Below are 19,357 nucleotides of genomic sequence, written 5' to 3' on the forward strand. Positions count from 1 at the left end.
CCGTGGGAGCCGTGCCAATTTACACTCATCAGAGGGGTACACAAGGTACGCAGTCTAGACTACCAGTTGTCCGACTTTCATTTTTGTGGAAGTCGCGGTGGCTGAGCGGGCTAGGCGGCTGACTTTGTGTGCTGGCGATTAGGTGCCTGACTCTGAGGGTGCGGGTTCGAATCCCGGATGGGACTCAACCGAAAAAAGTACTAGAATTTGTACTTTACTAAGAAAGTGAAATCCCAAATATGACATATGTTGCATTTGACCACTTTCTAAATGGCATCGTGTAATCATAGCTTTCGGCCGTGGGAGCCGTGCCAATTTACACTCATCAGAGGGGTACACAAGGTACGCAGTCTAGACTACCAGTTGTCCGACTTTCATTTTTGTGGAAGTCGCGGTGGCTGAGCGGGCTAGGCGGCTGACTTTGTGTGCTGGCGATTAGGTGCCTGACTCTGAGGGTGCGGGTTCGAATCCCGGATGGGACTCAACCGAAAAAAGTACTAGACTTTGTACTTTACTAAGAAAGTGAAATCCCAAATATGACATATGTTGCATTTGACCACTTTCTAAATGGCATCGTGTAATCATAGCTTTCGGCCGTGGGAGCCGTGCCAATTTACACTCATCAGAGGGGTACACAAGGTACGCAGTCTAGACTACCAGTTGTCCGACTTTCATTTTTGTGGAAGTCGCGGTGGCTGAGCGGGCTAGGCGGCTGACTTTGTGTGCTGACGATTAGGTGCCTGACTCTGAGGGAGCGGGTTCGAATCCCGGATGGGACTCAACCGAAAAAAGTACTAGAATTTGTACTTTACTAAGAAAGTGAAATCCCAAATATGACATATGTTGCATTTGACCACTTTCTAAATGGCATCGTGTAATCATAGCTTTCGGCCGTGGGAGCCGTGCCAATTTACACTCATCAGAGGGGTACACAAGGTACGCAGTCTAGACTACCAGTTGTCCGACTTTCATTTTTGTGGAAGTCGCGGTGGCTGAGCGGGCTAGGCGGCTGACTTTGTGTGCTGGCGATTAGGTGCCTGACTCTGAGGGTGCGGGTTCGAATCCCGGATGGGACTCAACCGAAAAAAGTACTAGACTTTGTACTTTACTAAGAAAGTGAAATCCCAAATATGACATATGTTGCATTTGACCACTTTCTAAATGGCATCGTGTAATCATAGCTTTCGGCCGTGGGAGCCGTGCCAATTTACACTCATCAGAGGGGTACACAAGGTACGCAGTCTAGACTACCAGTTGTCCGACTTTCATTTTTGTGGAAGTCGCGGTGGCTGAGCGGGCTAGGCGGCTGACTTTGTGTGCTGGCGATTAGGTGCCTGACTCTGAGGGAGCGGGTTCGAATCCCGGATGGGACTCAACCGAAAAAAGTACTAGAATTTGTACTTTACTAAGAAAGTGAAATCCCAAATATGACATATGTTGCATTTGACCACTTTCTAAATGGCATCGTGTAATCATAGCTTTCGGCCGTGGGAGCCGTGCCAATTTACACTCATCAGAGGGGTACACAAGGTACGCAGTCTAGACTACCAGTTGTCCGACTTTCATTTTTGTGGAAGTCGCGGTGGCTGAGCGGGCTAGGCGGCTGACTTTGTGTGCTGGCGATTAGGTGCCTGACTCTGAGGGTGCGGGTTCGAATCCCGGATGGGACTCAACCGAAAAAAGTACTAGAATTTGTACTTTACTAAGAAAGTGAAATCCCAAATATGACATATGTTGCATTTGACCACTTTCTAAATGGCATCGTGTAATCATAGCTTTCGGCCGTGGGAGCCGTGCCAATTTACACTCATCAGAGGGGTACACAAGGTACGCAGTCTAGACTACCAGTTGTCCGACTTTCATTTTTGTGGAAGTCGCGGTGGCTGAGCGGGCTAGGCGGCTGACTTTGTGTGCTGGCGATTAGGTGCCTGACTCTGAGGGTGCGGGTTCGAATCCCGGATGGGACTCAACCGAAAAAAGTACTAGAATTTGTACTTTACTAAGAAAGTGAAATCCCAAATATGACATATGTTGCATATATAGCCTGTTACATACTGTGCTAGGAATAGTAGACTTAGCGTGAGATCGTGGATTCGATTACGATCATTCCTGCTTTATCGTCAGTTATAGCCATAAGGGACACAGCGCTATTCCTTTTACCTTGAAATGGGTCCATATTGATGTTTTTCGAACAAATATATATTTTTTTCAATTTGTAATACATCTTTAATACTGCTGTATAGGTACTAAAACTGGTTTTCGATCCTTTTATGTTCATTTCAAATATATGGCGTTGGTCAATAAGAGAATGTGACTGAGTAGGTGGTTGCTCTTGTAGCAAATAGAATATATTTAGTAGATCGTTCATGTGTTATATTGATTGACTGCAAAACAGATTGATAGTTTGACCTTCAACAAATACGTGACATATGTTTTCACTTACTGAACCACATAATGAACATAAATCATTATCAACCAGTTTTATTTTAAGCAACTGCCTCTTTTGTGTAAATGGCTTGACATGGAAATTTATATTACAGCTTCAGGAGTTTTGTGTCTCTGTTAGACTGTCTACATTGTAGAAGTACGGTCTTACAATCTATATGATTATTCTCTGCCCTACTTATCGCAGACTTTGGGAAAAATATTTTCAGGTATGAAATTATGATGAAATACTGTTTCCTTTACTAAGTTTGTTCAAAACATTCCGATATATTTGGAGGTTGTTTTCTTCGTATAACATCGTACCATTTATTTTTAGATCAAGTACCGTATGCCTAACATCAAATTTTGCTTCAAGTTCAGAAAATGTTAGAAAATCATGGTCTTTGCAAATATCGTCAATGTGTGCTTTTCCTATTTGAAAGCAGTGAAAAGGAAAAAAACAAACTAGTGTGTCTATAAAAGTGATTTAGCAGCGAATTGCATGATAATTTCATTATCATCGTTCTTCCATTCACACCCCTAATATATCCATTGCATATGTCGATTGCGTCTTTCAAAGACGGACTTTCAAATTTGTCTTATATTCGATCCTGATAGAAGAATGTCTGTCAAAGGAAAGTTAGCTAAAGCACACCAGTGACTATAACACGTATCTCCTTAACATGCACTCTTTAGTGAAACAACACAAGATGTGATATCAACCATTCGGAGACCACCATTGTCATCTTTTTGCAAAAACTGTATTCGCTTCATAGTGTTTTTCTTATCACTACATATCTTTTTTTTAGAAAATATTATTCAATTACATGTAGTTTATAAGAGTACACACAGGGAACATTGTTACACAATACATCCCACTGTCATGTAACAGTAAACACAGAAAACATAGGGAACATTATTACACAATACATAATAGTGAATATCACACTGTCATGTAACAGCATATACAGGGAACATAGGGAACATTGTTACACAATACATCCCACTGTCATGTAACAGTATACACAGAAAACATAGGGAACATTATTACACAATACATCCCACTGTCATGTAACAGTATACACAGGGAACATTGGAAACATTGTTACACAATACATCCCACTGTCATGTAACAACATATACAGGGAACATTGTTACACAATACATCCCACTGTCATGTAACAGTATACACAGAAAACATAGGGAACATTGTTACACAATACATCCCACTGTCATGTAACAGTATACACTGGGAACATAGGGAACATTGTTACACAATACATCCCAATGTGACGTAACAGTATATACAGGGAACATTGTTACACAATACATCCCACTGTCATGTAACAGTATACACAGAAAACATAGGGAACATTATTACACAATACATCCCACTGTCATGTAACAGTAAACACAGAAAACATAGGGAACATTGTTACACAATACATCCCAATATCATGTAACAGTATACACAGAAAACATAGGGAACATTGTTACACAATACATCCCACTGTCATATAACAGTATACACAGAAAACATAGGGAACATTGTTACACAATACATCCCACTGTCATGTAACAGTATACACTGGGAACATAGGGAACATTGTTACACAATACATCCCACTGTCATGTAACAGTATACACAGAAAACATAGGGAACATTGTTACACAATACATCCCACTGTCATGTAACAGCATATACAGGGAACATTGTTACACAATACACCCCACTGTCATGTAACAGTATACACAGAAAACATAGGGAACATTGTTACACAATACATCCCACTGTCATGTAACAGTATACACAGAAAACATAGGGAATATTATTACACAATACATCCCACTGTCATGTAACAGTATACACAGGGAACATTGGGAACATTGTTACACAATACATCCCACTGTCATGTAACAACATATACAGGGAACATTGTTGCACAATACATCCCACTGTCATGTAACAGTATACACAGAAAACATAGGTAACATTGTCACACAATGCATCCCACTATCATGTAACAGTGTACACTGGGAACATTGGGAACATTGTTACACAACACACCCCACTGTCATGTAACAATACATACAGGGAACATTGTTAAACAGTACATCCCACTGTCATGTAACAGTATACACAGAAAACATAGGGAACATTGTTACACAATACATCCCACTGTCATGTAACAGTATACACAGGGAACATAGGGAACATTGTTACACAATACATCCCACTGTCATGTAACAACATATGCAGGGAACACTGTCACACAATACATCCCACTGTCATGTAACACTATATACAGGGAACATTGTTACACAATACATCCCACTGTCATGTAACAGTATACACAGAAAACATAGGGAACATTATTACACAATACATCCCACTGTCATGTAACAGTATACACTGGGAACATAGGGAACATTGTTACACAATACATCCCAATGTGACGTAACAGTATATACAGGGAACATCGTTACACAAGACATCCCACTGTCATGTAACAGTATACACAGAAAAGATAGGGAACATTGTTACACAACACATCCCACTGTCATGTAACAGTATACACAGAAACCATAGGGAATATTGTTACACAATACATCCCACTGTCATATAGCAGTATACACAGAAAACATAGGGAACATTGTTACACAATACATCCCACTGTCATGTAACAGTATACACAGAAAACATAGGGAACATTGTTACACAATACATCCCACTGTCATGTAACAGTATACACAGGGAACATTGGAAACATTGTTACACAATACATCCCACTGTCATGTAACAACATATACAGGGAACATTGTTACACAATACATCCCACTGTCATGTAACGGTATACACAGAAAACATAGGGAACATTGTTACACAATACATCCCACTGTCATGTAACAGTATACACAGAAAACATAGGGAACATTGTTACACAATACATCCCACTGTCATGTAACAGTATACACTGGGAACATAGGGAACATTGCTACACAATACATCCCACTGTCATGTAACAGTATATACAGGGAACATTGTTAAACAGTACATCCCACTGTCATGTAACAGTATACACAGGGAACATAGGGAACATTGTTACACAATACATCCCACTGTCATGCAACAGTATACACAGGGAACATAGGGAACATTGTTACACAATACATCCCTCTGTCATGCAACAACATGTGCAGGGAACATTGTTACACAATACATCCCACTGTCATGTAAGAGCATATACAGGGAACATTGTTACACAATACACCCCACTGTCATGTAACAGTATACACAGAAAACATAGGGAACATTGTTACACAATACATCCCACTGTCATGTAAGAGTATACACAGAAAACATAGGTAACATTGTTACACAATACATTCCCACTGTCATGTAACAGTATACACAGAAAACATAGGGAACATTGTTACACAATACATCCCACTGTCATGTAACAGTATACACAGAAAACATAGGGAACATTGTTACACAATACATCCCACTGTCATGTAACAGCATATACAGGGAACATTGTTACACATTACATCCCACTGTCATGTAACAGTATATACAGAAAACATAAGGAACATTATTACACAATACATCCCACTGTCATGTAACAGCATATACAGGGAACATTGTTACACAATACGCCCCACTGTCATATAACAGTATACACAGAAAACATAGGGAACATTGTTACACAATACATCCCACTGTCATGTAACAGTATACACAGGGAACATAGGGAACATTGTTACACAATACATCCCACTGTCATGTAACAGTATACACAGAAAACATAGGGAACATTGTTACACAATACATCCCACTGTCATGTAACAGCATATACAGGGAACATTGTTACACAATACACCCCACTGTCATGTAACAGTATACACAGAAAACATAGGGAACATTGTTACACAATACATCCCACTGTCATGTAACAGTATACACAGAAAACATAGGGAATATTATTACACAATACATCCCACTGTCATGTAACAGTATACACAGGGAACATTGGGAACATTGTTACACAATACATCCCACTGTCATGTAACAACATATACAGGGAACATTGTTGCACAATACATCCCACTGTCATGTAACAGTATACACAGAAAACATAGGTAACATTGTCACACAATGCATCCCACTATCATGTAACAGTGTACACTGGGAACATTGGGAACATTGTTACACAACACACCCCACTGTCATGTAACAATACATACAGGGAACATTGTTAAACAGTACATCCCACTGTCATGTAACAGTATACACAGAAAACATAGGGAACATTGTTACACAATACATCCCACTGTCATGTAACAGTGTACACAGGGAACATAGGGAACATTGTTACACAATACATCCCACTGTCATGTAACAACATATGCAGGGAACACTGTCACACAATACATCCCACTGTCATGTAACACTATATACAGGGAACATTGTTACACAATACATCCCACTGTCATGTAACAGTATACACAGAAAACATAGGGAACATTATTACACAATACATCCCACTGTCATGTAACAGTATACACTGGGAACATAGGGAACATTGTTACACAATACATCCCAATGTGACGTAACAGTATATACAGGGAACATCGTTACACAAGACATCCCACTGTCATGTAACAGTATACACAGAAAAGATAGGGAACATTGTTACACAACACATCCCATTGTCATGTAACAGTATACACAGAAACCATAGGGAATATTGTTACACAATACATCCCACTGTCATATAGCAGTATACACAGAAAACATAGGGAACATTGTTACACAATACATCCCACTGTCATGTAACAGTATACACAGAAAACATAGGGAACATTGTTACACAATACATCCCACTGTCATGTAACAGTATACACAGGGAACATTGGAAACATTGTTACACAATACATCCCACTGTCATGTAACAACATATACAGGGAACATTGTTACACAATACATCCCACTGTCATGTAACGGTATACACAGAAAACATAGGGAACATTGTTACACAATACATCCCACTGTCATGTAACAGTATACACAGAAAACATAGGGAACATTGTTACACAATACATCCCACTGTCATGTAACAGTATACACTGGGAACATAGGGAACATTGTTATACAATACATCCCACTGTCATGTAACAACATATGCAGGGAACATTGTTACACAATACATCCCACTGTCATGTAACAGTATTTGCAGGGAACATTGTTACACAATACATCCCACTGTCATGTAACAGTATACACAGAAAACATAAGGAACATTATTACACAATACATCCCATTGTCATGTAACAGTATACACTGGGAACATAGGGAACATTGTTACACAATACATCCTAATGTGACGTAACAGTGTATACAGGGAACATTGTTACACAATACATCCCACTGTCATGTAACAGTATACACAGAAAAGATAGGGAACATTGTTACACAATACATCCCACTGTCATGTAACAGCATATACAGGGAACATTGTTGCACAATACACCCCACTGTCATGTAACAGTGTACACTGGGAACATAGGGAACATTGTTACACAATACATCCCACTGTCATGTAACAGTATACACAGAAAACATAGGGAATATTGTTACACAATACATCGCACTGTCATGTAACAGTATACACAGAAAACATAGGGAACATTGTTACACAATACATCCCACTGTCATGTAACAGTATACACAGAAAACATAGGGAACATTATTACAGAATACATCCCACTGTCATGTAACAGTATACACAGGGAACATTGGAAACATTGTTACACAATACATCCCACTGTCATGTAACAACATATACAGGGAACATTGTTACACAATACATCCCACTGTCATGTAACGGTATACACAGAAAACATAGGGAACATTGTTACACAATACATCCCACTGTCATGTAACAGCATATACAGGGAACATTGTTGCACAATACACCCCACTGTCATGTAACAGTGTACACTGGGAACATAGGGAACATTGCTACACAATACATCCCACTGTCATGTAACAGTATACACAGAAAACATAGGGAATATTGTTACACAATACATCGCACTGTCATGTAACAGTATACACAGAAAACATAGTGAACATTGTTACACAATACATCCCACTGTCATGTAACAGTATACACAGAAAACATAGGGAACATTATTACAGAATACATCGCACTGTCATGTAACAGTATACACAGGGAACATTGGAAACATTGTTACACAATACATCCCACTGTCATGTAACAACATATACAGGGAACATTGTTACACAATACATCCCACTGTCATGTAACGGTATACACAGAAAACATAGGGAACATTGTTACACAATACATCCCACTGTCATGTAACAGTGTACACTGGGAACATTGGGAACATTGTTACACAATACATCCCACTGTCATGTAACAGTACATACAGGGAACATTGTTAAACAGTACATCCCACTGTCATGTAACAGTATACACAGGGAATATAGGGAACATTGTTACACAATACATCCCACTGTCATGTAACAGCATATACAGGGAACGTTACACAATACACCCCACTGTCATAAAACAGTATACACAGAAAACATAGGGAACATTGTTACACAATACATCCCACTGTCATGTAACAGCATATACAGGGAACATTGTTACACAATACATCCCACTGTCATGTAACAGTATACACAGAAAACATAGGGAACATTGTTACACAATACATCCCACTGTGATGTAACAGGATATACAGGGAACATTGTTACACAATACACCCCACTGTCATGTAACAGTGTACACAGAAAACATAGGGAACATGGTTACACAATACATCCCACTGTCATGTAACAGTATACACAGAAAACATAGGGAACATTGTTACACAATACACGCCACTGTCATGTAAGAGTATACACAGAAAACATAGGGAACATTGTTACACAATACATCCCACTGTCATGTAACAGTATACACAGAAAACATAGGGAACATTGTTACACAATACATCCCACTGTCATGTAACAGCCTATACAGGGAACATTGTTACACATTACATCCCACTGCCATGTAACAGTATATACAGGGAACATTGTTACACAATACATCCCACTGTGACGTGACAGTATGGATAGGGAAGACTGTCACACAATACATCCCACTGTCATGTAACAGTATACATAGGGAACATTGTTACACAATACATCCCAATGTGACGTAACAGTATGGATAGGGAACATTGTCACACAATACATACAACTGTCGGGAAACAGAATACAGAGGAAGAGTAATTTCCGAAAGAAACTGTCACCGGTTCTGTTCCCACAGCCTTGACGCCTATAAGATCACACATAAAACGACAACATTACGAACATTTCCAGCGATGTTCACTTTTAGTCAACAGCAGTTTTAGATGCCTTCAGATATTATGCGTCGGTGTTCCTAACTTCTGATATGCCCGTCTTACCTCAGAACATATCTATTTTCCATGCTCTGTAATGGATTCCAGTCGCCCATAAAGGTCTTTTAGCAGATATATTGCTACCGAAAGGTCAGAGGAAATCATCAGTTATATAGTTAGCTCTTTCAACAATTCTTCTCTGTATGTGTCGCATTAAAAATGTCAACGGTTTTTCTTTAGTTTTCTTTCTTTGTTAAACAAACATTATGCAAAAAGCATTCATAAAATATATTAAAGTCATAACAATACACAATTATCAAATTTAATTCTTACATAATGGGATGAACTCATTGAAGGCATCTTCTAAGTACTGTATGTTTGTTTTCTTTGATTGTTGCATAAGGCCGCAGAAGCTTGCAATGATCAACTACCCGGGACTGGACCAGACAATCCCGTGACTGTCATCATGCGTCTCGAACTATCAAGGGGGAAATGATGGTCTGAATCAAGCAAATCAGCTATTCTTGTACTTGTTTCTGAAGAAAACATGGATACTGAGGATCGTTCCCGATCAGCACCATGAAGGTCTCATACAACGCAAAACACACCTCATTTTGATACCTTACCGCATCTTACATTACCATAGATGCAATTTCACCTTTGCCATGCCTGGAGAGTTTGTTCTCGAGAAAGCGACTCGTGTTAACTCAGCAAGTGATTTATTGTTGTTAGGCGAAGGTGTTTTATGTAATTATAAAATCATGCAAATAAAAAGTATAAACTGCTAAATTAAAAGATATGTTTAAAAGTTTCTTTGGTGAAGGGTTATTCAATAAACATTATGGTTGTTTAAAACTTCATGTTCAAAACTCATACGAGGTTTTGCTGAGGGTGTGGTAGAAAATTTTATGTGGTTGAGGTGCATCTAAATTATGCCCCTTTGTGGAACATTTATATCACTAAGGAAATGAGGTGGCCTCAGTTTCATATTGTGTGTAATGTGACCAGAGATTAAGTCTCTGATTGGGTACAATTTCTTTTTTATGGATATTGATACACTGAGTGTCCAAGCACATGGCACTTAGTATCCAGCAACAGAACAGCACAGAGCAGCACAGAAACAATGTTGCTTGCCACAGGTTAGTTTAATTTGATATTCTTTTATTCAAATACACTTAAAACAGACGTTATCATTTACACTGTTTAAATAGAATTTAAGAAACATTACAAATAATTAGCAAATTATTTTCAACATAACAACTACTTAAAGTATTTCAATTATTGTATGCTTTGCAGTGGTATGAATTTTGCAAATGTTATTTGCAGGTGCCAAACAGGGTACATTAAACTGCCATTCCTTTCCACAGATGGGTAAGGTTTATTTATTCTCTTAAATATACAATATATTTTTCTCACTGTATTGTGTGAATGTTGTAACCCAGTGTATTTCAATACATGATTATTTTAATTCAATTTATGCTACCTGTATGTTAATCCATGTCATACAACATTTTCAAGAATATTTTGATGTTTATACTGATATTATCACATGTTGCAGGATGGTTTTTGTTGGTGGAACCCATGTGGATTCGTTACTGAGTAATAAAACGTGCTCACCCCTACCAGCGTTGGTTGTCATATAAAGAGCTGGTCACACAAGCATCATCGCTATGGTCAAAGTTGGGTGTCAAAAGATGTTCCTTACAAGCATTTTGGGTTTGCAGTTAAAAAATACACCGGTTCAATACTTTTTCTTATTTTTAAACATTTTACCTTTTCGAGCTTGGCAGATTAGCAAACCAAGGTTTGAGAAAGTGTACCACTAGAAATGCTTACACCATTCTTTAAAATACTCAGCTTGAAAACTGAAATGTTTTAGTTCATGCCTATGAAACATAGTAAAATAAACATGTTCATTGTGATAAGCAGCCTCTGCCACAGACTAAACTCTGTCTGTTGTATTGAGACCCGTGTGTCCACCTGTCTTTCTGCCAGTCTGCAGAACACAACTTCAGTTATTGACCAATTTGAACTAACACCTATCAGGCTACACACCACAAAATTCCTCTTGCACAGGAGTTCAGTCTCTGTCACATTAATATGTATTTAGACAGACAAGCAGTTACGACACCTGTACAGATGACATGTTATGATGTCTGTTCATTATAAACAAACTGCATCCATTTTTCTCGGATGACCGGATCGGGCAGAAACTGGCGCAAACTCAGATTGTCAGTTTCAAAGCCTGTTTTGCACTTGGACGAACAGCAGTTTCCAGTCACGCTACCATCTCAGTAGCGTGTTGACTTGGTCGAAAGCAAATGCACAACAAATGAGCATGTATTTATGAAACCCAAGGTCTCTATATACAGCACATCTGAGCGTCTCAGCAAATGATCCAGCTAATAAAAGTCTCCGTTATACTTTGATACATGTCCACCCTCCCTAGCTGGGTTCGGTATCCCAATGGCTTCGTTTCGCGGGTAGGAAACGCAAGTACAAAATACTGCACATTCGATTTTAGTTGTTAGCTTATAAATTTGATTATTTATTGATTGTTTCTCATAATCGGAGAATAGATGATATTTGCGATTTAATTATGCTTGTTTATTTAAGTGTAGCTTGTTTATATTCAGTAGACCGAATATCCATTCGGACACGAACAATACTTCCTATCAAAAGTTTAGATTAACATGGGGGAAACGCACAATGTTTCAGGATATTTCATGACAGTACATGTATGTGTTAATGGAATATGGAAGTACTGTAAACTGACCACGTTTCACAGTCTTCAGTCGGCCAAGTGCCACACTGAACGCCCGAAACCAGTAACTTGTATGTGTCAGCAGATAGAGTTAGGTTAATAGAATTCAGTGTGAACTTCATTTATCAACACAGGCGTTTATAAAAATCTTTATAAACTAGTAATCTTGTCAAGACAGAATAACTTAACTGCGCAGTAGGCACCTTATCGTCAGTCGAGTAATGTAATAGTAGTAATATAAAAATATATAAACAACTCAAATCATCCCTTGACTGCTGCGCATTAAACTCCTTGTTTATTTTACTCAGGTAAGAAACTTTACTTTCTTTTACTTTGAGAAATCGTTACCATTGCTATTCTGTATTAACTGTAATCTATTGTTGATACCTTAACTGCATGTTCCGACCCCTGGCACAACCGTTAGGTCTATGCGAAACGTGGCGCCGTTAATGCATTTTTCAATTGCTCTGTATTGTGCGGTTTGGGATTGTTTAGAATTGATTCGGCTTGCGTCAAGGATGCGTTTTGAGTCGTCTACTTTTCTCCTTTTTCATTAACAAGTTATATTTAGATATCCTGAATTCTGGTAAACATGGCATCCAACATTCTCCCAATGTAATCGAACTTTTCATGTTATTTGCTGATGTGATGTACCTGTCTTCAATATGAACTAGACATACTTTCAGCGTGTGTAGATAAATGGCAGTTGAGTGTGAATCTAGATAAAACAAACATTGTATTTCGTAGAGGTGGTCCTTTGTCGGTAAGAGAGACATGGATTTTTAAAGATAAACGTATGAATGTTTTGAATGATTATAGATACCTTGACATAATTTTCACCCATACGCTGAATCTGAATAAGTCTGTTCTTACCCTGGCGAAGAGAGCAAAGAAAGCTCTTTGCAACTTCAATCTGTTCTTCTTCTTCTCGGTGTTATTCCACCGACTATTTACTTCAAACTATTTGACTCTCAGATACAACCGATTTTATTGTATGGATCTGAAATATGAGGTTTTAAAGACTGTTATACCATAGTAAAAATCATTTGCTTGCCTATAAGAAGTTTCTAAAAATGTTGCTTTGTCAACACCAAACGCTATGGTTTATGGTGAATGTGGGAGGTTTCTTTTGTACATATCAACTTATTGTCGCTGCTTAAAATATTGGTGTAAAATAGTTAATAGGCCTGAACATCATTTACCTACAATGTCTTCAGTATGCTTCTACATCTTGATTATCTGGGGAGGAATAACTCGGCATCTCATGTTAGCACCTTACTGTTTAGATATGGTTTTGGTTGTATTTGGTTTTCACAGACAACTGGCAATGTGAATAGGTTTGTTAGTCAGTTTCGTGGGCGGGCTGTTGATATGTTTCAGCAGGCACGGCATTCAACTGTTAATGAAAGTTAAGATATGATTCATATCGTCAGTTTAAGTCTTTGCTTGAGCCAGAGCGATACCTTGCTCATATTCGCTGCAGAAATGTCCGCAATGCTTTAATACGTTTTAGATTAGGCCTTAATGATTTATTAATTAACCAGGGAAGATATGTGACTGCGGAGAAAACCCAAAGCGTATGTCCAATCTGTTACATTACTGAAGACGAATTCCATTTTATGTTTATTTGTTCTGTGTTTGAAAATCTAAGAAACAAGTATCTGCCACAGCTGTCCCAATCTCCAATCAGTGCTCAACTATTGTCTTCTTTACTTTCCTGCAAAGAACCGGCAAAACAACACAATGTCTTAAGATAAGAATTGATTAGTTAGACAGTTGATCATACATGCCATTGTTAAGATGCATCCCTATCTGTGTTTGGCTCTGTGGCCTTTCATACAAAAAAGACGAATTGAAATATTTGAAAATGTTTAACTTTTCATTGGTTTGTGGCTAAAGTTGAATAAAGTGTGTCGGGTACCCTAACTATTGCGTTACGTGCTATGTTGTGTACTGACTGTTTATAGAGTGAACCTTGTATGGATTGCATGGTGTACATCGGGTACACTGACTATCACATCGCGTTATCAGCGCAGTGCTGTTTGCGCTGCATGAACGCCTATCAGGTTGTATATGCCAGGTTGTAACTGCTGCATTACATCGTGACTACTATGCTGTTTTCAAACTGCTACAATGTAGACTGTGAAAACCTCGGCTTGATGTGTAGTGAATCTAACAATTACATTACACTGTATACTTTTGAATGCGTATCGCATATAGTATTTGTAACAATTCTACATGTAATGTTTATATACTTGAACAGCTGATGGTAATGTCACCGTGTTCAAATATTTAATTGTACATGTATATCATTTCAGTCCATCACTAACTGATTATGTAACAACTCCTTTACCTAGGTGTTGTGTTGTGTGTGGCTAGGTATAGTCATACCTAGTCATAGCTAAGCGAGCTAATTCCCCGAACTCGCGATTTAACAGATTCACTGGAAACACTCATCATCGAATTACTGAAGCGCATGGCTGTGTCAATATCATGCATGTGAACAGCTGCGTTTTGGTGTTAAGGTTTTGTTTTATCATACCTTGAACTCATGACAATAACCTTTGTAACTGTAAGTTGAACTTTATATTGTACGGCATATTTTGCAAAATCTAGTTTAGGAGAGTAGCCTAAAGTAAATGGGTTATGGGTTTTCACATACCCACTTAAAGTAATTCGCCATAACAGTGGCAGATTCAGACCAAACTGTGGAAAGTCTGTACAAAGGGAATGGCAAACATATCTGCCATAACTAATCTCCGCGAAAGAATGATAATCCTACATAATACACAATCGTGAGATTATCTGATCTCATTAGGCTTGCAACCAAAGATACGACTTCAAAGCCGTCACAGTTCCGGTTACCAGATTGGATCTAGCTGCAGTGCTTCAGAGCACTACACCGCTGTGGCTGGGGGAGATTGGATAGATGTGCCCGGAGACACATACCGGCAGTTCATTAATGGAATAAAACTGTACTGTATGATGTAAGGAGTTGAAACACTCTAGTCTAGTGGAGGTAGAGCAACATTTCTTTGGTATCGATGGAAAGCTAGCTTTCCTCAAATCAATGCAGTAGGGCTTAAACGTTTCCCACAAATGGAAGTACTTCATGTTGGTCCTTGACTAAGTGGTGTTGGTTATGATCAGCGTCGCATACTCCCGCCCGTTTGACCGTCCGGAGCGGTCTGTATGGGGAGCGGACGGGCAGTTTCATAACGTTGCACGCCTGATGGTCTCGGGCGAATTTGACTGTATAAGGACTAAAGCCTTGATTTGAAAGCATTAAACAGTTTCTCTCTTCTTATTTAGCTTCTTATTATTTTTCCTAATCCAGAAATTTCAAAAATAAGCAGGGGATTTTGGATTTACAAGACTGATAATCACAGATGATGAAGCCAAGGAGGAAACAGATGATAAAGCCAAGGAGGAAACAGATGATAAAGCCAAGGAGGAAACAGATGATAAAGCCAAGGAGGAAACAGATGATATAGCCAAGGAGGAAACAGATGATAAAGCCAAGGAGGAAACAGATGATATAGCCAAGGAGGAAACAGATGATAAAGCCAAGGAGGAAACAGATGATAAAGCCAAGGAGGAAACAGATGATATAGCCAAGGAGGAAACAGATGATAAAGCCAAGGAGGAAACAGATGATATAGCCAAGGAGGAAACAGATGATAAAGCCAAGGAGGAAACAGATGATAAAGCCAAGGAGGAAACAGATGATAAAGCCAAGGAGGAAACAGATGATATAGCCAAGGAGGAAACAGATGATAAAGCCAAGGAGGAAACAGATGATAAAGCCAAGGAGGAAACAGATGATAAAGCCAAGGAGGAAACAGATGATATAGCCAAGGAGGAAACAGATGATAAAGCCAAGGAGGAAACAGATGATATAGCCAAGGAGGAAACAGATGATAAAGACGATATAGCCAAGGAGGAAACAGATGATAAAGACAATATAGCCAAGGAGGAAACAGATGATAAAGATGATATAGCCAAGGAGGAAACAGATGATAAAGACAATATAGCCAAGGAGGAAACAGATGAAAAAGCCAAGGAGGAAACAGATGATAAAGATGATATAGCCAAGGAGGAAACAGATGATAAAGATGATATAGCCAAGGAGGAAACAGATGATAAAGATGATATAGCCAAGGAGGAAACAGATGATAAAGCCAAGGAGGAAACAGATGATAAAGATGATATAGCCAAGGAGGAAACAGATGATAAAGATGATATAGCCAAGGAGGAAACAGATGATAAAGATGATATAGCCAAGGAGGAAATAGATGTTAAAGATGATATAGCCAAGGAGGAAATAGATGATAAAGATGATATAGCCAAGGAGGAAACAGATGATAAAGATGATATAGCCAAGGAGGAAACAGATGATATAGCCAAGGAGGAAACAGATGATAAAGACGATATAGCCAAGGAGGAAACAGATGATAAAGATGATATAGCCAAGGAGGAAACAGATGATAAAGATGATATAGCCAAGGAGGAAATAGATGATAAAGCCAAGGAGGAAACAGATGATAAAGATGATATAGCCAAGGAGGAAACAGATGATAAAGATGATATAGCCAAGGAGGAAACAGATGATAAAGCCAAGGAGGAAACAGATGATAAAGATGATAAAGCCAAGGAGGAAACAGATGATAAAGATGATATAGCCAAGGAGGAAATAGATGATAAAGATGATATAGCCAAGGAGGAAACAGATGATAAAGATGATAAAGCCAAGGAGGAAACAGATGATAAAGATGATAAAGCCAAGGAGGAAACAGATGATAAAGATGATATAGCCAAGGAGGAAACAGATGATAAAGATGATATAGCCAAGGAGGAAACAGATGATAAAGATGATATAGCCAAGGAGGAAACAGATGATAAAGATGATATAGCCAAGGAGGAAACAGATGATATAGCCAAGGAGGAAACAGATGATATAGCCAAGGAGGAAACAGATGATAAAGACGATATAGCCAAGGAGGAAATAGATGATAAAGATGATATAGCCAAGGAGGAAATAGATGATAAAGATGATATAGCCAAGGAGGAAATAGATGATAAAGATGATATAGCCAAGGAGGAAATAGATGATAAAGATGATATAGCCAAGGAGGAAATAGATGATAAAGATGATATAGCCAAGGAGGAAACAGATGATAAAGATGATATAGCCAAGGAGGAAACAGATGATAAAGATGATATAGCCAAGGAGGAAACAGATGATAAAGATGATATAGCCAAGGAGGAAACAGATGATAAAGATGATATAGCCAAGGAGGAAACAGATGATATAGCCAAGGAGGAAATAGATGATAAAGATGATATAGCCAAGGAGGAAATAGATGATAAAGATGATATAGCCAAGGAGGAAACAGATGATAAAGATGATATAGCCAAGGAGGAAACAGATGATAAAGATGATATAGCCAAGGAGGAAACAGATGATAAAGATGATATAGCCAAGGAGGAAACAGATGATAAAGATGATATAGCCAAGGAGGAAACAGATGATAAAGATGATATAGCCAAGGAGGAAACAGATGATAAAGATGATATAGCCAAGGAGGAAACAGATGATAAAGATGATATAGCCAAGGAGGAAACAGATGATAAAGATGATATAGCCAAGGAGGAAACAGATGATAAAGATGATATAGCCAAGGAGGAAACAGATGATAAAGATGATATAGCCAAGGAGGAAACAGATGATAAAGATGATATAGCCAAGGAGGAAACAGATGATATAGCCAAGGAGGAAACAGATGATATAGCCAAGGAGGAAACAGATGATAAAGATGATAAAGCCAAGGAGGAAACAGATGATAAAGACGATATAGCCAAGGAGGAAATAGATGATAAAGATGATATAGCCAAGGAGGAAACAGATGATATAGCCAAGGAGGAAACAGATGATATAGCCAAGGAGGAAACAGATGATAAAGACAATATAGCCAAGGAGGAAACAGATGATAAAGATGATATAGCCAAGGAGGAAACAGATGATAAAGATGATATAGCCAAGGAGGAAACAGATGATAAAGATGATATAGCCAAGGAGGAAACAGATGATAAAGACAATATAGCCAAGGAGGAAACAGATGATAAAGATGATATAGCCAAGGAGGAAACAGATGATAAAGATGATATAGCCAAGGAGGAAACAGATGATAAAGATGATATAGCCAAGGAGGAAACAGATGATAAAGATGATATAGCCAAGGAGGAAACAGATGATATAGCCAAGGAGGAAATAGATGATAAAGCCAAGGAGGAAATAGATGATATAGCCAAGGAGGAAACAGATGATATAGCCAAGGAGGAAACAGATGATATAGCCAAGGAGGAAACAGATGATATAGCCAAGGAGGAAACAGATGATATAGCCAAGGAGGAAACAGATGATATAGCCAAGGAGGAAACAGATGATATAGCCAAGGAGGAAACAGATGACATAGCCAAGGAGGAAACAGAAGATAAAGATGATATAGCCAAGGAGGAAACAGATGATAAAGTCAAGGAGGAAACAGATGATAAAGCCAAGGAGGAAACAGATGATAAAGCCAAGGAGGAAACAGATGATAAAGATGATATAGCCAAGGAGGAAACAGATGATAAAGATGATATAGCCAAGGAGGAAACAGATGATATAGCCAAGGAGGAAACAGATGATATAGCCAAGGAGGAAACAGATGATATAGCCAAGGAGGAAACAGATGATATAGC

Source organism: Haliotis asinina, chromosome 9 (genome assembly GCF_037392515.1).
Source record: "Haliotis asinina isolate JCU_RB_2024 chromosome 9, JCU_Hal_asi_v2, whole genome shotgun sequence".
Taxonomy (NCBI): domain Eukaryota; kingdom Metazoa; phylum Mollusca; class Gastropoda; order Lepetellida; family Haliotidae; genus Haliotis; species Haliotis asinina.